Raw genomic sequence first — 25,501 nt, forward strand, 5'->3', positions numbered from 1 at the left:
CCAATTGAGTTATTGGTTTAGTACAGTTTAAAATTCAAACAGCACTCTAAAGATGATCTTATTCCTTAAAAAAAAAAAAAAAACTTGTAAGAATAGTTTATTATTACCACTATTGTCAAGATTTAATTGCACATATTAGGATAGATGAAAATAATTTGTCCTGAAAGATAATTCATTTTGAGGCAAAGAGTAGACACCATTTGAGATGAAAGATCAAAGCATCCCTACCTACCAAAAGGGATGTATTTGCTAAATTAATGAAATGATAGAACAATCATTTTTATATCAATTTTTATTCATCATTCTCAAATTTACAGAAATATGAGGGTAGAAAATGGAACATAAAAGTTGTACATAAACAGTATAGATATGTTTCTTAAAAGATACTAATATACATTAGAGTAGAACTTGCTACCATCTTCCTCAGAATCTTACACACATAGTACAATCATCAATAGTTACAGCAGAACCAAACATCAAGTGATTCTTTAAGACTCGTTTACAAAAACAAAAAACTTCGTATTTTGTATTTCTAATTTTCTAGTGACATATTTTATGACACTGGACTCTATACAAAAATTTATGAATATAAAAAAGTTTTACAAAAACTCTTCAAAAATTAAAAGGGCTTACATTATTAAATAAGGGATAGATTTTTAGTGTGAAAAGCTTCATTTATTTCTCACTTTCTAATGTAAATAGACTGAGGAAATCCATCTATTAATTCTGTTTTTCCCAAATGCCCTTTGTATGAGTTTGTCTACTATATGAGATTTATATAATTTCACTCACTATATATAAGCTAGGAAGAAGAAAGTAATATATGGTTCTAATTTTATAGAGAAAAAGTTTCAGGAAAATAGTTTAAATAATGATATTTAAAAATAGCATAATGTAGCCACTAATGGAATATCTTAACAAATCACTTGAGGGTAAAATAGAAAATAAAATTAATACTTATAGTGAAAGAGAGGAAATGCAAGAAAATTAAAAACTCAAATACATAAAATGACAGGCCAACATCAGTTATAGCAGTACATGTAAATATGTAAGAATCCTTTGCTTAAAAAGTTCTCATATTGATCTAAATACTAAAGTTATACACATTATATAAGAGGCAGATCTAAACAGTATAGGAGCATATCACTATGAAAGAAAAGGAAATTAAATATCTAATAAAGTGGGATCAGCTGAATTCGTTATACCTCCACAAGATATACTCATTAAAATAATGTCCTTGAAGAAAATACAAGGTTATAGGAAAATGCCAAAAATGTAATGAATAAAAAAATAGTCTAATATTATGTGGATAGACTAAATATAATATAAATATGTCTAGATATTATTTGTTGTTGCCGTTGTTTAGTCACTAAGTCCTGTCTGACTCTTTATTACCCCATGGACTATAGCCTGCAGGCTCCTCTGTTGATGGGATTTCCCAGGCAAGAATACTGGAGTGTGTTGCCATTTCCTTCTCCAGGGGATCTTCCTGACCTAGGGATCTAACCTGCATTAATCTCCTGCTCAGTAGTGTCCGATTCTTTGCGATCCCATGGACTGTAGCCTACTAAGCTCCTCTGTCCATGGCATTTTCCAGGCAAGAGTACTGGAGTGGGTTGCCATTTCCTTCTCCAGGAGATCTTCCCAAGCCAGGGATTGAACCCGGGTCTCCTGCATTGTAGGCAGACGCTTTACCGCCTGAGCCACCAGGGAAGTTTTTAATCTCCTGCATTAGCAGGCAGATTCTTTACGACTGAGCCACCAGGGAAACCAAAGGTAGCTCAATATAGAGACAGATTATAAATTGTTCAATATAGAGAGATAGAGATATTATATATTTACATAACAAATAAAACAACAAAGATACCAAAATATTAATGGTCATCAGATATGATTGGTGATAGTCTTCTTCAAATTTTTGGTATTTTCCGAATTATGCTTTCAACAAATTTTGTTTGTATAACATAATAAAGGGTGAGGAAGGTAAGACACATTTGCTTTGTTTCTTTTAAAAAAATGTCTAATCATATAAAGAAAGAATTTGAGTCATCTCTTGAACTCAAAATTCACTGGCTCTATTTTGTTTGTTGGAAAAGCATTAGTCAATGTTTAAAACAATCAGTAACAAGTTACATGATATTTTGCCCTAAAATTTTATTTGGTAATATTTGGCAATATTTTATTCCATTACATAGTCTACATTTTCTATTTCTGAGCTTAAACATGTCATAACATATTTCCACCATTATTTGTCCCCATCTATATGGATCATTGATAGATTCTTTGTTTCAAATTATTATTTTCAAGATTCTAAATTTCTTGTGTTAGAATATATTACTTCAGTACTAGAAGACTGAATTTAATTACAACAGTTTATTAAATAATCATATGCATATTAAACGGTCATTCAGTAATGGTTTATACTTTATATTACACTCTTAACTTTAAGTAGAGTCATTCCTACTTATAAATATCACTTTAAACCAGGGTTTTCCAACACTGACACTATAGACTTTAGATTGGATATTTCTTTGTTGTGGGCTGCTGAGCTAAGGACAGAGTGACAAGATTTGGAAAGGGTTTCTTATACATTAAAGATTATGGAAGAAGTATTTGAGAGCCTTGTAATTTGTGTCATTTACTGAACCATGTCACTGTTTCAAGGCTTTGAACTGTTATTTAATCAAACTAATCTAGGTGTTGCTATGAAGGCATTTTGTAGATGTAGTTAATATGGTAGCTCAGAGGTTAAAGCGTCTGCCTCCAATGCGGGAGACCCGGCTTCGAACCCTGGGTGGGGAAGATCCCCTGGAGAAGGAAATGGCAAGCCATTCCAGTATTCTTGCCTGGAGAATCCCATGGACTGAGGAGCCTGGTGGGCTGCAGTCCAGGGGGTCACAAAGAGTCGGCACGACTGAGTGACTTTACTTACTTACTTACTTAGTATCTACAATCAATTGATATTAATCAATCTTCAATAATTGGATAGGCTTCATCGAATTAGTTGAAAGCCTTATGATGGAAAACTGACATTTTCTACGGAAGAAAATATTCTGCCTCAGGATTGCAGCATCGACTCCTGCCTGCCCTACAGATTTCAAACTTGCCAGTCTTCATAACCCCACAACCCAAATCATGTGAACCAAGTCTCTCCCTCTGTGAGTGTGTGTGTGTCCTACTGATTTTGTTGCTCTAGAGAACGCTGAGTGATACAGAATTGGTACCAAGAGCAGTGTTCTAGAGGAGCAGAATCTTAAGAATGAGTTTTGTGTGTTTGTTTTAATTAGTTCTGTGATTTCTGGAATAGGTTTTCTAATCAGATTAGCTTTAAAGGCACTCATGACTGGATTTCCAGTGCTAAAGAGGGAACTGATTAGATGTCACAGAGGTAGAGATAGAGTTATTATGGATAATGTCCAATTTTTCCTGGTTCTCTGGAGAACACTCACTGTTACGGTGAAAGTGAAAGTGACGTCGCTCAGTCGTGTCCAACTCTTTGGGACCCCATGAATCACAGCACACCAGGCCTACCTGTCCATCACCAACTCCCAGAGCTCACTCAGACTCATGTCCATCGAGTTGGTGATGCCATCCAGCCATCTCATCCTCTGTCATTCCCTTCTTTTCCTGCCCCCAGTCCTCCCAGCATCAGAGTCTTTTCCATTGAGTCAACTCTTCTCATGAAGTGGCCAAAGTACTGGAGTTTCAGCTTCAGCATCAGTTCTTCCAAAGAACACCCAGGACTGATCTCCTTTAGAATAAACTGGTTGGATCTCCTTGCAGTCCAAGGGACTCTCAAGAGTCTCCTCCAACACCACAGTTCAAAAGCATCAATTCTTTGGCGCTCAGCTTTCTTCACAATCCAACTCTCACATCCATACATGACCACGGGAAAAACCATCGCCTTGACTAGACTAACCTTAGTCGGCAAAGTAATGTCTCTGCTTTTGAATATGCTATCTAGGTTGGTAATAACTTTTCTTCCAAGGGGTAAGTGTCTTTTAATTTCATGGCTGTAGTCACCATCTGCAGTAATTTTGGAGCCCAAAAAATAAAGTCTGACACTGTTTCCGCTGTTTCCCCATCTATTTCCCATGAAGTGATGGGACCAGATGCCATGATCTTCGTTTTCTGAATGTTGAGCTTTAAGCCGCCTTTTTCACTCCCTACTTTCACTTTCATCAAGAGGCTTTTTAGTTCCTCTTCACTTTCGCCATAAGGGTGGTGTCATCTGCATATCTGAGGTTATTGATATTTCTCCTGGCAATCTTGATTCCAGCTTGTGCTTCTTCCAGTCCAGCATTTCTCATGATGTACTCTGCATAGAAGTTAAATAAGCAGGGTGACAATATACAGCCTTGACGTACTCCTTTCCTGTTTTGGAACCAGTCTGTTGTTCCATGTCCAGTTCTAACTGTTGCTTCCTGACCTGCATATAGGCTTCTCAGGAGGCAGGTCAGGTGGTCTGGTGTTCCTGTCTCTTTCAGAATCTTCCACAGTTTATTCTGATCCACACAGTAGGTTCTCACCATACTAATATACCTTCCTACTTCATTCCCCCACTCTAAACTTATGCGCAAATATACCAATCAGGGGTCAGTCTTGAATCCATTTTTGCTCTTTCCCTAAAAAGAATGTGTGTGTGTGTGTGTGTGTGTGTGTGTGTGTGTGTGTGTGTGAGTGTGAAGTTGCTCAGTCTTGTCTGACTCTTTGCAACACCATGGGCTGTAGCCTACCAGGTTCCTCCATCCATGAGATTTTCCAGGCAAGAACACTGGAGTGGGTTGCCATTTCCTTTTCCAGCAGATCTTCCAGACCCAGGGATTGAACCCAGGTCTCCCGCATTGCAGGCAGACGCTTTACCATCTGAGCCACCAGGGAAGCTCAGCCAAAAAAAAAAAAAAGAATCTAATCTAACCAAAAAATCTAATGGGACCTTTGAAGAATACAAACCCTACAGAAAAAAGTCAACAAGCTGAATAATAATAAAGGATGAAGAAAAATTAATGAACCTAAGAGGATAATAATTTAAAATAAGCAAAATAAACCTCTTTCTCCAAGAGATCAGGAAGGCTACTGTAACATAGCATGAAGCCAGATCTTTATAAAAAGAGATAGTCCAACTGTTATATATAAAATACAGAAAATCTAAAATGAAAATATCAAATATGAATTTAGTGGTAAAAAAGCAGGTTACTAAGTTAAAAGATCAAAAACTTCTTTGAGAAAGTACTAGAAACAGATAAAATAAGCAATGTGAAAGAAAGTTAAGGATATAAGTAGTAGAATAAGATGCAACAATATCAAAATGATTGGTGTCTTAATATGTGAAGAAAAAACATAAAAGGAAGGAAATCTTTTAAATAAAAAAAATCATAATTTCTAAGAATTAAGGAAACAAATACTTCAAAAGAATCTCTCACTCATGCACTCACACAATCTAGATAAATAACAGTGAAACTCAAGAATATCTATAATAATGTGACAGTTCTCCTAGTTTCTAGGAACAAGTGGATCTGACTTAAAGCAAGCAACAGATTGCTTTAGGTTTAGATTGATTGAACAGGATGAATCACTGACACTGAAGCAAGAAAACAGTGTAACAGTTACATCATTTTCAAATTACTGGGAAAAAATAAAATTGATTAATGGCATAATTTTACACTAGCAGATTCTCATGTAAAGAAATACAAAAAATAAAACTATTTTCAATCGCACAAAATCTCAAAAGTTTAAAAAAATAAACCTACGTGAAATTATATATGGAGGAAATAGCCAAATAAGGACAGAAATAAATCCAAAAGGATGCTAATTAATACATGTTTATTAACATTGTTAATCATGTCAGGGTGAGAAAATAGCATACTGGACTGACTACTGTCTAAATATGCAGTAAACAAAAAAATGTTCAAAAAAACAGATAACAAACTCAAAATGATACCAAAATTGTGCTTTGGGAGGTTGAGGTAAAGAATGAACAATCAGGAAATAAATGCATGCCAGGTATATGGAGAGAAAGAAAAAATTATGATATAAAGAAAGTTGTAAAGAAGAAGGTTTTAAATGAACTTAATAAGGTAGATATCAAATGAAGCACAAAATATGGAATTTATAAATTCTGTATACCTGCAAAAAATTGCATCTACTCATTTATTAAAATAAATGTAAATGAATTAAGATAACGTACTAAAATAGAAATTCTCAGAATGGACTTATAAAACCAAGATCCAGCATTATATGATAAACAAAAAGCTTAGAAAGAGGTGGGAGGTGGATTTTAAAAGCCTGATAGAAAAGGAATGGCAGACAATATGCAAGGAGAAATACACCAAAGAAAGACAAGAGTAAAAATTTTAATATTAAATCATCATGAAAGACAAGTAATATGAACTCTTAAATATAAAGTATCTATAAATGGAGAAAATCTTTTTTGACTTTGGAGTCACAGTTTTCTCTGACAAGCCACATGAGTAAATTCTTGAATCGGCACTTCAAAAAAAATATATAAAAGTGGCCAGTAAGCATATGAAATATGTTCAACATCATTAGCAATCAGAAAAATTACTTAAAACTACAAAGAAAGAGATGCTACCTCAGACTCAGTAGAATGACTAAAATTTTAGAGACTTGATAACACCAATTGTTGGCAAAGATTTAAGCCAACCAGACTCTTAAATTGCTCTAAATTGCACAACTACTTTCTAAAGCTTTTTGGCAGTTAAGTACCTATTGTATGACCAAGCAATTCCACTCCTAGATATTTATACAAGACAAAATGTCAAAAGAAAACATCCAAAAATGTTCATAAAAGGTTTATTCATATTTCCCCAAAGTGAAAACGGCCCAAATGTCCATTAATAGAAAAATGGACAAGCAAATTGTAGTATATTTATTTTACGTCATATAATTCAGCAATACACACGACAAATTACTAAAAACAACATATAGATGATTCTCAAAAATATTATATTAAATAAAAAGTCCGATACAATAAAGAACATACTGTGTTACAACCCATTATGTGGCAAGTGACTTGAGACAACTTCAGACAATGAAGAGGCAACAGCATCAGAGAGGCAAGGCTTGTCTCTGCAGGCAAGGCTCAGTGAAATTAGACTTCAGACACTAGAATGTATCTGAATGCACCAAAGTATCCCATTTCAATTTTTTAGAGTCTCACTGTTTTCAACTAGATGCCCTATTTTTTTTTAATATATCATTACTCACATTTTACTGCATTCTGCTGTAAACAAGGTATCAGTTTTTCATAAGATACTTTAAATTCTTCAGTTAGGCACCAAAGTCCAATAACAGAAAATCATTAAATTAATTGTGACAGTCTATTTTGGTGATTGTTAGTAGATAGTAGTAGATGCCCTAAATTTAAATAAGATATTTAGGGAACCTATAAATTCAGCTTAATATGTAATTTGGCAACTCAGAGAATAAGACTGTGTTTCTGATTTTTGTATGTTATGCCTTCAGGGATCAGATTCTATTAGGGGAACCGTAAGAGATATCTGATCTTCTGATAATTCAGTTAGCAAGGAATTTTAAAGCTCTAAGCTTATCATTTTATTTTTCCTATAAATCCTGTAAGGAAGCTAAAAATATCCAGCTCAATACACAGTCTTTATATGACTTAATAAGTGCTTATTTATTCTAAGTGACTCGAGGCAATAAGTAGATCTTCACAAATATGTGTCATATATTACCACTGCATTATTCTCTAATCTTAAATTTAAGTATCTGTGGGGATATTTACTATTTTTAAGATATACCCGATCAATTTAACACTATCATCCTTCTCTTTTCTTTAGTCTGACCTTTAACATCTCCAGGTAATATTTCTGTATTTAGTACAAGAAAAAATAATCCATTCTAGCTAATTAAACAGAAGGGGATTTATTGCAGGGTATTAAGTGGCTTAGAGAATTTCTGGAAGGACTGATGAGATTGAAATATGCCTGAGATGGTAGTAATGGGACAAAGGCCACCCCAAAGAATTGGACCTCCAACTGCTCCTCTAGCCAAGATCAGGTGGCTGCCTGTCAAATTGGAAAGCTGCCACAACAGTATCTCCTGCTAAATGCATGTTCCCATTGCTTGAATTAGTTAATTTATGAGGGTTAATAAGATAATAAGAAGGGTGTAGTATAGAAATTGCATTAGTTTTTAAGAGTTGTTCCCAGTTTGTTAATCCTTCACACAGAAAAAATGGTTAGACTATATGAACAGTCTATTGCAGGAAGCACCATTAGGTGGCGCTCTTTCCCTGAACATAGTACCACTCACCCCCACCTTTCTCCTGGGCTCAGTTTGTCTGGTATTGGAAGGGCTTAATATGCGGTTTTCTTCCATCTTTGTGTATGTTGTCCTTACCTCAGTAAAATAGCATAACAAGGATTTTGAGGTACACATCTATCACCTTATATCAGAAAATTCTGTTCAATGGCCTGTTAGAAACTGCATTTTTTCAAAGGCTTTTTACTAGACCAACCACTCTATTCTTTGTTTGCATTATATGTTTCTGATTGCTGCTGCTACTGCTAAGTCGCTTCAGTCATGTCCGACTCGGTGTGACCCCATAGACGGCAGCCCACCAGGCTCCCCCGTCCCTGGGATTCTCCAGGCAAGAACACTGGAGTGGGTTGCCATTTCCTTCTCAATGCATGAAAGTGAAAAGTGAAAGTGAAGTTGCTCAGTCGTGTCCGACTCTGTGCGACCCCATGGACTGCAGCCTACCAGGCTCCTCCGTCCATGGGATATTCCAGGCAAGAGTACTGGAGTGGGGTGCCATTGCCTTCTACAATGTTTCTGATTGCAAGATCCTAATTGTTTCCAGAGCATGAAAAGCAAGAGAGCTGGGCTAAATTGGTTTTAGGTCTTCTTAGTTTTAGCATACTAGTAAGCAGTGGGAATAGCTGTTGACTCAACCAGTCTAAACTATCAAAGAACAGGCTGTTGGCAGCTTAATCAAAGAAACACAAAGTCACAAGAAGAGAAAAAACAGAAATACACAAGTGAAAAATCCCACCAAATTCTTCACCCAAAAAAGAGGGAGGGGGCAGGAAATCCTCCATTTGCTTTGCAAATGAATCTGATGCCATGCTATTACTCTACAGGTCATTTAAGATGGTCTCTCACCTCTTACTTCCCCTTCTCTACTCCCACAAATTCTGAAAGAGCCCTCTCACACGGCTGCACTGAAGGCTAGCAAGTAAAGAGAACAAATGTGTCAAGAAAGAGAGGTGTCAAACCTTAACTCTTCCTTCTATTGCAGACTTCTAAGTCCAGAGTAGAGTTTTCCCACTAAGAAGGGGGAAAGATTTGAATTAAGGTTTAAGTTTCCTGTTTTATAATTTCAGGTTGACCAAAAAAGGATGGGATGTTTCACTCAGGGCCAGGAAAGAGGTTTTTATATAAGGAAATCACAACATCTGAGGTGGGGAAAATAAGAATTGGTCTTCTGCTTGAATCCTACTGTGTACATCTCATTCAACAAACCACTTACGTTATGCTAGATGACACTTACCTAGATGCTAGACTGTTTCCAATTTTTCACTTTTTGATAATCTCTTCACATAACTATGGCCATGGTATGGCTTTATTATGGGCAAAATATACTGGCCCTCATCTTGACATTGACTTGAACATGGAGTTTCTTTGGCTAGTGGTATACTATTGGAAGTGATAAACAGAGACTTGAAATGTAGTTGTGGAGTTTGGCTTGCCTTCTTTAACCCTGATGATTCACTATAAAAAGAAAATAGCTTCAGAAAGCCCCTGTCTTTTGGACTGGATTGCAAATAAGATACATGGAGATGGCCACATGCACTGGGTAACTGCTAGACCCAAAAGGTTCATCACTATAAGGTACAGCCCTGAACCTGAACTTGAATTCAGTCTTTAATCTGGAGCTGGGACCCTGGAGCCTAGTTTCTGAAATACAGCCTATGGCAGTCACGATGCAGTCACTCTATAACTCATGAATATGAAAATTTTTAACATTTTTAAATGACTGAATTTGTGAGTGGTTTGTCATATAGCACTATTGCAGCGCTAGCTGACTGACACACATCTAAATTTCAATTAAATAATTTTACTATCGACTATAATACATTGCTATATCTCATCTAGCTTAGGAAAATTGACAATGTATTTTGACCGAGGAGTTATTGATAAATGTTAAAATCACTGTGAGAGAAATAACTAGGAAATGATGATTTTCATAATTAAAATAAAATAAGGAGTAAGAGTTTTTAGCACATCTGAGGATACATTTTCTAAGCTTGCAGAAATCTATCTTGTGTTTGCACAGTATTTCTCTTTCTTGTTATTTTGAAAACTAGGTGAAAATGTCTTAATGGATGGAAAAAATCTAAACTATTAATAAATTTATAGGGGAAATTCATCATTTTCTAGAAATTTTATCAAAAATAGCCTTTAAATAGAACTCATTAATTATAGCAATCACCAATGATATTTATGAAATATAATACATGCAAATTTCATATATAAACTAAATTTCATATATGATTTATTTTGACCCTTATCACCAGGCTGAGAAACTCCTGTTTTAATAATTATTTTTCTTTTACAAACAAGAAGTCTTAAGATTTTGCTAAAATGTTACACGATTCAAAATTTATTTGCCTCTTGAGAAACCTATATGCAGGTCAGGAAGCAACAGTTAGAACTGGACATGGAACAACAGACTGGTTCAAAATAGGAAAAGGAGTAAGTCAAGGCTATATATTGTCACCCTGCTTATTTAACTTCTATGCAGAGTACATCATGAGAAACGCTGGGCTGGAAGAAACACAAGTCGAAATCAAGATTGCCGGGAGAAATATCAATAACCTCAGATATGCAGATGACACTACCCTTATAGCAGAAAGTGAAGAAGAACTAAAAAGCCTCTTGATGAAAGTGAAAGAGGACAGTGCAAAAGTTCACTTAAAGCTCAATATTCAGGAAACGAAGATCATGGCATCTGGTCCCATCATTTCATGGCAAATAGATGGGGAAACAGTGGAAACAGTGTCAGACTTTATTTTGGGGGGCTCCAAAATCACTGCAGATGGTGACTACAGCCATGAAATTAAAAGATGCTAACTCCTTGGAAGGAAAGTTATGACCAACCTAGATAGCGTATTCAAAAGCAGAGACATTACTTTGCCAACAAAGGTCCGTCTAGTCAAGGCTATGGTTTTTCCTGTGGTCATGTATAGATGCTAGAGTTGGACTGTGAAGAAAGCTGAGCGCCAAAGAATTGATGCTTTTGAACTGTGGTGTTGGAGAAGACTCTTGAGAGTCCCTTGGACTGCAAGGAGATACAACCAGTTTATTCTAAAGGAGATCAGTCCTGGGTGTTCTTTGGAAAGAGCGATGCTGAAGCTGAAACTCCAGTACTTTGGCCACCTCATGCGAAGAGTTGACTCATTGGAAAAGACTCTGATGCTGGGAGGGATTGGGGGCAGGAAAGGAAGGGGATGACCAAGGATGAGATGGCTGGATGTCATCACCGACTTGATGGATGTGAGTTTGAGTGAACTCCCGGAGTTGGTGATGGACAGGGAGGCCTGGCGTGCTGTGATTCATGGGGTCCCAAAGAGTTGGACACGACTGAGTGACTGAACTGAACTGAACTCAAAATATGCTTTTAATATATTTAATAGATATACTGAAAACATTTAAGTTTTAGAACTGACGATATTATTTTTCCTTACCGTTTTAAAAGCACCTATCTCAGCCACTGTCCTAAACATCAGTACTCTATATGCATCCAGGTGATGGTGGGTTAAATGTAAGCCTAAAGTTAGCATCAGAGAATTCCTTAGACAAATCTTTCAAAGCAAGCATGTAATCCCTATTCTTTAAAATAAAGAATACAGTAACAGTAACCTGTTAAAACTGGTCCCCTTGAAAGCGTGAGTGTCCTTTAATGTACAGAGAACATTTTGAGGAAATACACTAACATTTTTATTTCCCTTAATGCAAGCTAACTGAAGTGAAAAAAAAATAAACATAGTTTATAAGCTAGTTGTAAAACCTAACAAGCAGTTTACTCCATATACCAAGAGTAAAGTAACAGCAAGGAGAAACAAGAATGGCAAATTATGTAGGACCAGCGTAATGGTTGTATGTGAGCTGAGAACAGTGAGGTCCTTTGCTTTTGAAACGCAACTACAACCCCGTCATGCTCTAATACCCCACAGGCAGCAGAATGATTGAAACCAATATTGAATCGGACAGTTCTGGGGAGTCTCTATTTAGCAACAGCTGTATGACTAGCACAAACCTAATATTGTAGAACTAGACAGATAGTGAAACAACACATAATCTTTTGGACATGGGGCACTGTTACATAAATGCATCCGTGTTGTTCATTTGAGTGCTGCCAGCAATGGTTTGTTAGATTAAAACAAAAGGACTAAAGGAGAAACTATACAACACGCAATTGTAATAAATTTCCACTCTACACAGGTGTGTTAGTGTGGTGCTTTCATCTGCTAAACCCTGTATCTCCTTGTGAGGCAGGATTAGGATTTGGGAAATTAAAGATCTGAGGGCAATTCTCAGCTCAACTCCTTATTCCTAGTCTGAACAAAGACAAATATTAACTTCCTCAATTGCAAAAGAAGATAAACAATTGTGCATTCTTAAAAGAGTGCTTTCAGATATATCAACTAACATATTTATATTAAGCTCTTAACACAATGCCTAGGACATGATAAGTACTTGAGTGTATTTTATCTTTTTATTACCAATAACCTGTTTTCTTACTCATTTTCTTAGAATTTGATATTTTCACTTTATGTTTTAGATCACTTAATTAGAAAACACATATTTTTAGTGTCCTTAGGAAAATCAAATGGGCAGGAATGATAAGGAGAGGAGAGAGATAAAGAAGAATCCAATAAAGAAGAAAGATCAGTGTAATAGCCAGCAAGGTTTTGCAGTGTTCAGAGAGTTGAGCTGGTATGGTAGTTTAATAAGCCTAGAAATCAATGAGCACAATACCCTCATTAAAACCCGATAAAACATGGCTTGTTCTTCCTGACACAGAGGGACAAAACCACCATTACTGTATTCATGTAGATCAGTGGCTCTAAACCCTGGAACAAATATTTTCTAAAGTTCCCTTTACTGCCTGCTGCTGCTATTGCTGCTGCTAAGTCGCTTCAGTGGTGTCCAACTCTGTGTGACCCCATAGACGGTAGCCCACCAGGCTGCCCTGTCCCTGGGATTCTCCAGGCAAGAACACTGGAGTGGGTTGCCATTTCCTTCTCCAATTCGTGAAAGTGAAGTTGCTCAGTCATGTCCAACTCTTCAGGACCCCATGGACTGCAGCCTACCAGGCTCCTCCGTCCATGGGATTTTCCAGGCAAGAGTGCTAGAGGGGGGTGCCATTGCCTTTTCCACCTTTACTGCCTAAAAAGGCATTTATAGAAAATATAACCTGAAACCACACATAAGAATAACTAAATTGCATATTATTAATGCAAATTTATACATTATATTGATTCTCTTGAATCAATATAATGTCCTAACTGTAAAGGAAAGAATAATTAGCTTCATTAAAAACCTAATGAAGTATTGATAGGTTCTTATACCTCCTTATAGTAGGTTTGAACTTAAGAGGAGCTTACCATAAGTGCGGGAAAATGGAAGAATGGAGATATGTATGGACACTAACCTAGATAGCATATTGAAAAGCAGAGACATTACTTTGCCAACAAAGGTCCATCTAGTCAAGGCTATGATTTTTCCAGTGGTCATGTGGGGATGTGAGAGTTGGACTGTGAAGAAAGCTGAGCGCCGAAGAATTGATGCTTTTGAACTGTGGTGCTGGAGAAGACTCTTGAGAGTCTCTTGGACTGCAAGGAGATCCAACCAGTCCATTCTAAAGGAGATCAGTCCTGGGTGTTCTTTCGAAGGACTGATGCTAAAGCTGAAACTCCAGAACTTTGGCCACCTCATGAGAAGAGTTGACTCATCGGAAAAGACTGATGCTGGGAGGGATTGGAGGCAGGAGGAGAAGGGGACGACAGAGGATGAGATGGCTGGATGGTATCACTGACTCGATGGACATGAGTCTGAGTGAACTCCGGGAGTTGGTGATGGACAGGGAGGCATGGCAAGCTGTGATTCATGGGGTCGCAAAGAGTCAGACACGACTGAGTGACTGAACTGAACTAACTGAACTGAACTGAACTTCTGCAAAGATGAAAGCTGTAAAAATGTTTGATGTAAAAGCTAATTTTAAATAATAATGTTTGTTGACAAATCCTTCAATAGCTCCATTCACTGAGATTGATATTCATTTCTAGAATCTTATAAAGGATTCCATTTAACTTTGCAAACAGAAATATGTCCTCGATATATCGTTTTTGTGATATTTGAATTGTGATACTTAATTTTTCATTTAACGAATTCTTTGATAATTTCAAATAATAAAAACATTTTTTAACTTTACACTGAAGTCAACTTACTTTCAATTTCAAACTCTTTTTATTACCATGGCATGGTTTACTCTTAATTTTATTAGTAACATCGAATGCAATGTTCATTGATTTTGAAGTATTTCTTTAACATCCCTGATGTCAGTAAATAATATTATGAATTATTAAAGTACCTAGAGCTATTAATAATCAGCTCTACATCCACTTTGTAGACCCCTCCTAGCTGCTATTGAAGCAGTGACATTTGGAAAGCGAATAGGTTTTCATATGAGATTCTTAAGAGCTTTGTGAATTGACAATCTCTTTTTATCCATTATCAGTAATTTTGAAAGTAACATTTCTATCATTAATATTTAATCCTACAAACCTGACATATATAAGCAGTAATAATTCATTTTCACATAGGATGTTTCATCCCTTTTATGAAAATTTCCTTGACTGCAGTTCATTACACAGCTGATCATCAACATTTTTCACAATCTCTTCAAGCATCCTTGATACAAAATCATTGCTCAGTATAGCACAAGATGTTTTTTTCATTTGAACATCTTTTTATAAATAAAACAATCTACTAACAGCTAGACTCATTTTTAAAATTTTCTTGGTTTTACATACTTGTAATATATTGTGGTATCCTGTAAGAAATAAATATACCTTTAATCCTCCGACCGACTAACGTCCGTCTAGTCAAGGCTATGGTTTTTCCAGTGGTCACGTATGGATGTGAGAGCTGGACTGTGAAGAAAGCTGAGCGCCAAAGAATTGATGCTTTTGAACTGTGGTGTTGGAGAAGACTCTTGAGAGTCCCTTGGACTGCAAGGAGATCCAACCAGTCCATTCTGAAGGAGATCAGCCCTGGGATTTCTTTGGAAGAAATGATGCTAAAGCTGAAACTCCAGTACTTTGGCCATCTCATGCGAAGAGTTGACTCATTGGAAAAGACTGATGCTGGGAGGGATTGGGGGCAGGAGGAGAAGGGGACGACAGTTGATGAGATGGCTGGATGGCATCACTGATTCGATGAATGTGAATCTGAGTGAACTCCGGGAGTTGGTTATGGACAGGGAGGCCTGGCGTGCTGCGATTCATGGGGTCGCAAAGAGTCGGACAGGACTGAGCGACCGAACTGAACTGAACTGAACTTGGTCCTCTGAATCAGATATATTTAAAGCAATCTAGTGATATTAATATAGTTTTCAAACTTTTCTATAAATTTTGGAAATATATATCCCTGCTAACATAATCAGTGTGTTTCTCAGTAAAATTTGTATGAAATTTCACTAAATTTTATTGCTTCATTTAAAAATGTGTTTATAGATTAGAGATACAAGAAATTTCTCAATTATTGGACAAACTTCAAAATACAGTGTTACATAATCACCTGAATCCCATTGATATATTTTCTTCATATAGTTTTAAATAAGAACTTTAAAAAGTATATTTACACTTACTGACCCTGAATATTCACTGGAAGGACTGATGCTGAATTTGAAGCTCCAGTATTTTGGTCATCTGATGCAAAAGACGACTCATTGGAAAAGTCCCTGATGCTGGGAAAGATTGAGGGCAGAAGGAGAAGAGGGCATTGGAGGATGAGATGGCTGGACTGCATCACCAATGCAATGAACAAGAAATTGGGCAAACTCCAGGAGATGGTGAGGGACAGGGAGGCCTAGCATGCTGCAGTCCATGAAGTCACAGAGTCAAACATGACTGGGCAACTGAACAACAACAAAAAGTGCTTGCCAGGTGGTGCTAGAGGTAAAGAATCTGCCTGCCAATGCATGCGATGCAAGAGATGTGAGTTTGATTGCTGGATCAAGAAGATCCCCTGGAGTAAGAAATGGCACCCCACTCTAGTATTCTTGCCTGGAAAATTCCATGGGCAGAGGAGCGTGGCAGGCTACAGTCCCATGGGGCTGTGAAGAGTTAGACATGACTGAGCAACTGAGCACACACTTACATAAAGAATCTCTAAAAATGTAATAATTATAAATACAAACTGAAAAAGTATGTTACATTGGTAGCTCAAATATCACAAGCAACATTACCATTCTAATATAATTTTCCAAAATGGAAAGTGACTTTTGGCAAAATTCAAACAAAACAATGGACAACGTCCCTTTGATATATAGATAATATCCAGGAAAATTTGGTATATATTACAACCATGAAAAATATTTTATATATGCCTATAGAGTTATTTCCTAATTTTAAGTGGCAATGAGGGACATTCAAAATTTGTATCCAGAGAATTTTTTAAAATATACAGTACTTCTCCATGCTTTACAGGATGTCTAACATTCTTGGTCTCTATCTACTAATGCACCATCACCTTTAATAATTTAGCAATTAAAGAAATGCCGCCAATAAATAAAAAATTACCAGACGAGGTGTGCTTGTGCCCCCAAAGAGAGCACTGACTAAGATATAAAACGGTGAATTCTGCCATCCATGTAATAACTATTGCCATGTTTGCCTCTAATCCACTGTTTAGTGCTCTTTTATATTCAGTAAGTAAATTTTGCTATATCTCAGCCTCTTTCATAGCAGGTGTTATTAAAGTTGGCATTATTAAAACCAGTCTTTTAAAGAAACTTTTTGGTTTGTCACAGAAAGATGATATTGGGAAACTTTTTACAAGTTTATAGGAATCAATCATTTTTTAGCACATTTATGAGAATGACTTATTTTTTTCATTTCTTGTATGTAATGCTCTCTGTAATGCTATTTTCACATTTTATACCGTAACACCTAAAATGTAGGTTCATCTTTACATGGAATTTTACAAGGTAAAACAATTTTTAGCAAATCTTACAGTGATGACTGTATATTTTATCATTAAAAAAATCAATGTAGCATTCCTCCATAGCCCAAATATAAAAAGGAATTATTGACTTGTTTCTGCAGCTAATATTTGTGTCTGTGCCACAAATAGAGGAAGGAAGCTAACATTTAATATGTACCTAATATTGGCAAAATATTAAAATGATTGTTTAATCCTTGCAACAATCCCAGAAAGCTATTTTAAAATTAGGAAACAAACCTCAGGAGATTGAGTGACTTTCACCAAGCATAGTAAAAGTCAAGTTTAGTGGTCTTTCTACTCTACCATCATGGAGTGCTCCAAACCAATCCTCTTAAAAGGATACATTATAATAAATATCAGAAAATTTCCCCAGACTATCAAAATGATTTTGGAAGTTGTGTTTCAGTGCACCAATTATTACCATTATGCATTATCATTATTATTTTAATGTTCTGCCCTCTTTACTTATTGTCACTCAACTTGTCCCTGTTGAAGCATCCTGCTAGTCTTAATTACGCACCCTTCAATGTAATGAGCATGGTGGTTATGGCATATAAGTGATATGTTAATACTCTTCCTATGTTTCTTAAAGTCTAGATTAACAACATGGATCTTGAAAAGAAATAAGCCAAGGTTACTGTGTTTTATATTCATATGAAAATACTTATTTTCCTTAAACCTATAAAGTTAAAAGTTGCACTATGATGGAAGAGTTTTAAGAATCTTGAGAGTTTCATAATTAGAACCGTGGGAAAATCCCATTTCTGAAGGTACATCAGACCTATTGGTGTGAGCTAAATCCATTTACTTCCTTTTTAACTAGTGCTTTTCAGCATTTTATTCCCCTAAGATTCTGTCTGTAGCCACATTTTCTTTTGAATACCCATAAATTATTCCACTCACATTGGTTTCATTGGAAAGCAGTGTTTATAACGGGATAATTTGGAAAGCTATTTATCATCTCACTCAGGCTTTTATCCTTCTCTTACTTGTATCTGCATTTCTTCTTCCCTTTAAAGAGAGAGTGCCAGCCCAACCAGGATATTCATTAGTTATAATATAAACTTGTTTAGTCCACTTGCTCCTGTGTTGATTTATACACTTTCTCCTGCAGTTTTACTTTGCTAATTGGTCCAGTCAGTCTTTCTTCCCACTGCTTTTTTTCCAACCATCTTCGCTCAAATTTCTCCCCATGGTGTGATTTTACAGTGTTAGAGAGCTAACCATACTGTTAGAGAGCTAAACCTTCCCCTACTTCTGCTATAAATTCCCCAGTAATTAAAATAGTCTACGTTATATTGGTAGGCAGAATTCTTATCCTTCAATTAAAAAATAGATTTAGGGACTTCCCTGTCATCCAGTGGCTGGATCACGTGCTCCCAGTACAGAGTGACCGGGTTCAATCCCTGATCAAGGAACTAAATCCCACATGCTGCGACTTAGGAGTTCACATGCCATAATTGAAAGAGCTGAGTTCACATGCTCGTATGTCACAACAAAGACCTGGTGCAGCCAAATAAAGAAAGAAAATATATATATTTTTAAATAGATCCAGATCCATTTATGAAGGTAAAAATTAAAGATACCTGATTATCATCATTATTATGCTCTCTGGTTTCTCATTTTCCCCAATACTTCAACAATATCTCAAACCCACCACCAAAATAAAAGTTCCTAATATTAATGAGGAAAAGCTGCATAAAATTGCCTCTTTTCCTCATTCTTCGTCTTGAAAAGCGTTAAATGTGTGTTCGTATATGTGAACATCACGAAGCCAGATAATTGCTTTGTTGATTCTTTATATTCATAAAGTTCTTTCACTCAATGGATATCCAACAAATGTTTGATTTTTATGAAGCAATTAGTTTGTAGAACAAATATTGATAAAACTTAAAAACAGTTGTTATTTTCTACCTGTAAAATAAATAAATACTTATAAGTTGGATGCTGTATATATGTTTTGGCTCACGTGGTACTGACTGTGATGAAAGAAGGTGATAGGTAAAAATTGTAGGGGAAAAGGCAGCATCTATGATTTTTAGATATAAGAGGAGAAACTAATTAGAAAGAGAACTGATGAATAGATGCTGCCTATTTTGACTATAACACAAAGCAAGTAGCTTAATTTAAAAGGAGAGAGTAAGAAGAAAATCAGATTACTAACCTTATAAGTGAAGTATAATATTAAATTCTTTAATAGGAACATAGTATCATACTCTTAAGATATGCAGCAAAAACAGGTATTAAATTTTTGAAAATCAAATTCATATTTATTATTAAAATCTGATATAAGGAAATTAAAAGCAAGAATCCAGAAAATAATAATTTTTGCACATAGTACAACAGTAAAAAAAAAATCTAGGAAAAAAAAAAAGACCATAAGTACAACTCAGTTTATATTTGCAAACATATATATTGGAATACTCACTTTTGTATAATTAGAAATAAGACTGAAAGCAATTTTAAAAGTTTATAAAGGACTCTTCAGAAGAGAGACCATAGGAAAACAAACATTCCAGTATAGATTCTCCAAATATATACTTTTACTAAACAATTTCCAATCCTTGTATTCAGACTCCTTGCAGTTTTCATTGATTTCTATGGAGGAGAGAAACCACACAACTGCCTGTAAAGGTACAATTTATTACAATGACCACTGGAAGGTAACATGCTTGAACAAACATACATAATATGTTCAAAATGTTTAATCTCACTAGAAAAATAAAATAGAGAAAGATTCAATATCACTAGTATAATTAATAAAGATATAAATATTTCATATCACAAATAAATGCACGCACATAAAAACAACCAAAGGTGCATGGGTTATCTCTGGGCTTTCTAGCCTATGATCCAGTTGTTAAATGTTGTCAACTCACTTTGCTTGTATGGAAAATAGGGAAAACAAATTTATTTCCAGAGCTATTATTTGTATTGAATGAAATACAGTATGAAAGCACTTGGAACAGTATCCGGTGTATAAAAAGAACCAGCAGTTACCATATGATTACTAAGTGCTCAATAAATAAAAGTTATTATTAATATTACCTTAGGGACTTCCCTGGTGGTCCAGTGGTTAGGACTCTAGCTCCCAAGAGCCCAAGTTCAATCCCTAATAAGAGAACTTGATCCCACATCCCACAGCTGAGACCTGGCACAGCCAGATAAATTGAAATCAATAGCAACAACAAAAAAAATGACCTTAATCATTCCACAGTGATATTGTTCTGACTCAAAGTTTATATGGCAGGAAGGATCATTGTTTTATTCCTGTCTTTGTCTGTTTCCTTCTCTTTAAAACTCTGGAAGAATATTAATTTTTTCATGTAATTCTAATATATACTTTTGACCAGGTTATAACATATTTGTGATTAAAGATTTAATTAGATCAAAGTTTTTATAAAAATCAATCACTACTTGGGTTATGACCTTAATAACTTGGCCCATAGCAGGAATCTAAAAGGTCAGCTTTATAATAATTGTGACAAATCAATCAATGTTTTATTTATATGCAATTTTAACACACTGACTTACACAAATCCTCTCTGTCTTTCATCCTCAACATGACCTCAAAATTGCAATCAGGACAATTATTCTCTGTACTTTAGGGAGTAAGTATGGAACCAAGTAGGAGTGCCTTTTGAGAAATGAGAAGCCCCTGAAGAAGTGCTGATTAGTTCATTTATAACATCTAATCATTTTCATGCTTTCCCTGACAAACTTCTCTCCCAGCTATTGAGGTAGTATAAATCCTACTCCTCTCCTGAGATTTGTTTTACAGCAAATTGAATATATCCAACTCACTTTTTTCTTCCTCCTACACTCATCTCATTTATCACTGAATTTTCAGTATTCCATGTCAGATACTCTATATGTGACAAACTAGTGCCCATTTTTCTTACAAAGCTATTTAAATTTTCTTATTATTCCGTGTGGTCTATTTTGCTTCCACAAAACTCTTCTCGTATTTTGAGTGGGCTCTTTGAAACGAAGAATCACAAAGGTAATTTTTTTTTTCTTTGCTCTTTTCTTTTTACTACAAAAGTATATAAGTTCTAGATGGCAGTGTGGTAACTCTTGAAAATCTCCTCTATATTGGAAGAGTTTATGTCAAATTATTTTGTCAACAAAATCTGGCACCACCCAGGGCTATGTTGGGTGTTTGTAGAGAGATATAGTTCTGAAACATTCCGGGAAAGCAATCACTTCTGCATTGTCTAGCTTGAGGAATCTGCACTGCACTTGTTTCTCTAGCTCACAGATCTCACCTGCTGACTGTCATTTTTGGAAGGGCCTTGATTGAAAGTGGCCTAAGCTGTGGAATAGCTCCTGCAATTTATAATTTTCTCTTTTTAGTCTATTTTGTCTATCTTTCAGTTTTTCTCCTGGGATAAAAACTTTTTTTACTTTTGTTGACTCCTGGGAACAAGAAATACAGATATTTACGTTATGTTTTATTAGGAATTTAAATTATCACTTGTTTATATGATCACTGAGATTTTACTTTTTTCCCCTAATCTCATACAACCATGTTTTATTTTTATTAATCCTCTTCAACCAGAGTTATTTCACTTTTAAAACACATTTAGAAATCACAAAGCTTTCCAAATCTCTCTTAGCAGTTTTTCAAGATTTGTGTATAGAAAACACACTCAACAATTGCAACTAGGTCAGATAGAAACTCCTGGAGAAGTAGGAAATACATATATCATTTTCATATCCTTATTACTAGGAACCCATCTGATATCTTATTAGTGTTGAGTTGGGTTTTTTTTAATTTCCCTTTCCCTTAGCTAATGACTTATTTACATGCTGACTTGCTCCATGAGATTTTTGGGGGGTGAAAAGCAAACAGTAAATGGGCACTGAACTGGAGAATAAAACAGTATTCAAAAAAAGTACTCTTCTTATGAAAGTCTTTCTGTTGAATTAACAACTTTGAGATAATCATTGTGTCATGAAATAATTGCCAAATGACATATAGCTCCTTAATCAGCATTGTTCACTGATGACCGGACCATAGAGCCATTGGACTTGCAGATGGAGGTTTTGACTTATTGTGGCTTATAATGTATGAAAATCTGTGATAGGATGTTTCAAACCACAAAATTCAACTCTGATTTTACATGCTTGGATAGTACCGGCCTGCATGGGAAAATGAAGTTCATTTTCCTGGAATTTGTTTTGGATTTTTAAGTGAGATTTTATATGCAATAATAGATACATGTTAAGCCTTCTTTTAAAAATTCTGCATATTTAAAGATAACGCTGCTAATGATGTAGCTAAGATTATTATAGTGCTGATCCCAAACTACACCCCTCATGTGATTTACTGAAATGCATCTCCATCCAGAATATACCAGCTCCAGTAGTGGTGTGCTACAATGACTAAGGTTTTCATAAATAAAATCACTATTTTGAGTTAAGACATTATCTCCATAAAAATCAGTAAATATTATAATAAATTAAAATATTATCCATCTCTAATAATTTGGTAACAAATGTAATAATTTGGTAAGAAATATAATAATTTGGTAATAAATAAGTGTTATAGGTTTTTAATAGCAACTAAATATATATTATGGATATAAAAGATAGTAAAGATTATAAAAATAAAACAGCACCACATATATAATTATTACAGGTAACTAGAAACTGCAAACACAACACATAAAAATTTTTTTTGCATCACAGATACAACAAAGTTGCCTAAACTGCAGAAAAGAAACAGCTTTTTGAGACAGCCTGAAAAATCCTATCATGTACTTCCTTTCACCTGTTTATTTTACTTGAATTTTATTTATAGCATGCTGAGAGAATTACTGTCTAGTGTACGAAAAATTAAAATAAGTCTCACAGAGGTAGAGTGACTTTCAGAAGTTTAAACAACTAAGTCGATGAAAGAGCTAACATTATAATTTAGTTCTTTTGTCTTCTATTATAGTGGATTTTCCATCAGTCTTTTGCAAATTGAAGAAAGTAAAATCAACCCGTAGTAAGAATATATGTCAGGTATATGATAAACAAAACCTGTATTTCCATCATAATCTCTAAGTATCTTTGTAGAATAAGAAAAATTCTGGCTTGCTGGCTTCCTGATTCTTGGATTACTTTGTTGGAATGGAACTCAAAATCACAGTTCATTGCCATGGATGAGAGTAACATTTGGACATATCTGCTGCTCCCTGGATTTGTTTCAAGGCTAAGTTTGGCAATCTCAAGACTACCTGAGACCTGTAATAAATCAAGAATGCCATCATGGTAAACCTTGCTCCCAAACTTAAGGAAGTGGAAGAAATAAGATAAGCCTATGAATGCTTACCCTTACATTATCATTCTACTTATTATTAACTAGCGATCTCTCAGACATAATAGTTTAAAATATTTATCTTATCTCCAGTGTCACTTGTATACACATACCATGCAGCCCTCAGTGATCATGTGCCACTAATGAAACCTCTCCTTCTATATGTCTTTTATCTCCTCAGAACATCTTGATACCAGTGATATGTATTTATGCCTATGTCATTCTTAGTACAGCAAGACAAAACCTTTACACAGATTTTGAATTATTTTATGACAGTTTTTGATAACTTGATTTATTGGATTTGACTTAACCCACTTAACATTTGAAAACATTACCAACTTAGAAACATTTCTTTTTTAATGTATATCCAGATAACATCTTTTAAATAACAGCATCTATTTTTTTCCCAAAGATGATTCTTTCCATCTCAACTACTGTCCTCTGGTTGTTTCTTACAGGGGCGTGGATTAGCAAGTCTGAAAAGACTGCATATGTATAGTACAGTTAACAAATAAGTAAATATTAATAGATGGTGAATGTTGTGAGCTAGGTTTATCATTATCAGAAAGAGAGTCACATGTAAGCAAGGAGAAGGGGGACTAGGATGAACCATATGGTAACGGATTAGAGTGAGAGACAGTTGTATGAATCCATGATTAGCTTGGGGCTTCCCTGATAGCTCAGCTGGAGAAGAATCTCCCTAAAATACAGGAAACTCTGGTTTGAATTCTGGGTCAGGAAGATCCCCTGGAGAAGGGATAGGCTACCCACTCCAGTATTCTTGGGCTTCCCTTGTGGCTCAACTGGTAAAAAATCTGCCCACAATGCGGGAGACCTGGGTTTGATCCCTGGGTTGGGAAAATCCCCTGGAAAAGGGGAAGACTACCCACTCCAGTATTCTGGGCTAGAGAATTCCATGGACTGTATAGGCCATGGGATCTCAAAGAGTCGGATAAGACTGAGCGACTTCCACTTTCATGTTTAGCTTGATATAGATACAGATATACAGATAGATAAATAATTATATATGTTTGTGCATATACAAATTTGTATGCTAACAACACCTCATACAAAGAACTGACTCATTGGAAAAGACCCTGATGCTGGGAAAAATTGAAGGCAGGAGGAAAAGGGGACAACAGATGATGAGATGGTAGGATGGCATCACCTACTCAATGGACATGAGTTTGAGCAAGCTCCAGGAGTTGGTGATGGACAGGGAAGCCTGGCGTGCTGCAGTCCATGGGGTAGCAGAGTCTGACACGACTGAGAGACTGAACTGAAGAAGCAACAATGACAGGGAATAAAGCCTACCCAGGTCCCAGATCTTTGTTTATGAACCCATTCTCCAATAAAAGGTATCAGGTTTCCTGGGAGAAATGGCTTAAAGGGGGATGGCTCAGGGAATATACAAAATGAACCCGGAGCATCTTGCAGTGTCAGAAAGTAAGGAAATGATTAAAAAAATAAAAGAACAGAAATGTTGGTGAATGCCAAATGGACACAGGAGCCTAACTGAAAGAGCTCCAAATGGCCAAAGCTACCAGAACAAATTGACCAGTTGCTCAAAGCTGGAACTATTTGAGCAATAACACAAAGTATAAAATAAATATATGTAAGTCCGTATTAACTTAAGTAATTGAATGAATAAATGTGAGATAAGAGATAAATGTACAAGGAAGAGGGAGAGGGTGGGATGATTTGGGAGAATGGCATTGAAACATGTATAATATCATATATGAAATGAATCACCAGTCCAGGTTCGATGCATGATACTGGATGCTTGGGGCCGGTGCACTGAGACGACCCAGAGGGATAGCACGGGGAGGGAGGAGGGAGGGGGGTTCAGGATGGGGAACACATGTATACCAGTGGCAGATTCATGTTGATGTATGGCAAAACCAATACCATATTGTA

At 35.7% G+C, this 25,501-nt stretch overlaps 1 non-coding gene across 1 annotated transcript; it reads right to left on the bottom strand.

Annotated features, from left to right (window-relative positions):
- Nucleotides 1,642-1,713, bottom strand: TRNAC-ACA. Its single transcript has one exon. It is a non-coding gene; the product is annotated as a tRNA-Cys (tRNA).

This window comes from Capra hircus, chromosome 10 (genome assembly GCF_001704415.2).
Source record: "Capra hircus breed San Clemente chromosome 10, ASM170441v1, whole genome shotgun sequence".
NCBI classification, from domain to species: domain Eukaryota; kingdom Metazoa; phylum Chordata; class Mammalia; order Artiodactyla; family Bovidae; genus Capra; species Capra hircus.